The following is a 1137-nucleotide window of genomic DNA, read 5'->3' on the forward strand; positions in this document are numbered from 1 at the left end:
GACGCTCTATCCACTGAGCCAAACCAGTTTCGGCACACCTGACCACTTTTTTCCCCCCCGAACTCAGTCCTGTTCCGACGCCACTTCTTATGGCCAAAACTCAGGCCCTGGTGATCCTGAGTAGGGGGGTGAAAGGATTGAGAAAAGACACACCTCGGCTCCCTACCTTATTTTTGTTTTTTGCCTTACTTTCTGCTTTTAGCCTTATTTTTAGTGATCCCCTTCCTGGGATCCTGAATTTCCCAAGTTTTACCACACTTCGGCTCCCTACCTTATTTTTGTTTTTTGGCCTTCTTACTTTTGCTTTTTAAACTTACTCTCTATTTCTACCGCTTATTTCTACTTATTTCTTACTTCTACAGCTTATTTCTACGCTTATTTTTTACAGCTTATTTCCTGAATTTCCCAAGTTTTACACCGAGCTAATATTACCACACCTCGGCTCCCTACCTTATTTTTGTTTTTTGTTAATTATGTTCAATTTGTAACAATGAAAATACATCCTGCATATCAGATATTTACATTACGATTCATAACAGTAGCAAAATTACAGTTATGAAGTAGCAACGAAAATAATTTTATGGTTGGGGGTCACCACAACATGAGGAACTGTATTAAAGGGTTGCGGCATTAGGAAGGTTGAGAACCACTGTAAGTAGTATCTTGACCTTGGACAAATTTCTTACCCATCATCAAATGTGAAATGAGGATAATATCTTAATTTCAGTGTTGCGAGGATTAAATGAGATTAAATGTGAGTTAAAATGTTCTAGTAACTAAATCCTTTAACAGTTCCTTTTTCTACTTTTGCCTTATTAGAGTTGGTTCCTACGTTCAGTCATTCAGCCCACTCCCCAACACTTCCTTTTACCCTTCAGGGGTTTCCTTTTTTTGTAATCTAAAAGGAGACTTGCCATAAATGGCTAGACTTCAATTAAGGGCCCTATTGGTAATCTCCTTCACTGAATCCAGTTTCTGCCATTCTTCTTATCCCTGACTAGAGGCCCAGTACACGGATTCGTGCACTGGTGAGATCCCTCAGCCTGGCCTGCGCCCTCTCACAATCCAGTACCCCTCGGGGGAGGCCAGAGAGCCGGTTTCAGCCCGATCCCTGCAGGCCAGGCTGAAGGACCCCAC

This window comes from Myotis brandtii, unplaced genomic scaffold (genome assembly GCF_000412655.1).
Source record: "Myotis brandtii unplaced genomic scaffold, ASM41265v1 scaffold667, whole genome shotgun sequence".
NCBI lineage: Eukaryota > Metazoa > Chordata > Mammalia > Chiroptera > Vespertilionidae > Myotis > Myotis brandtii.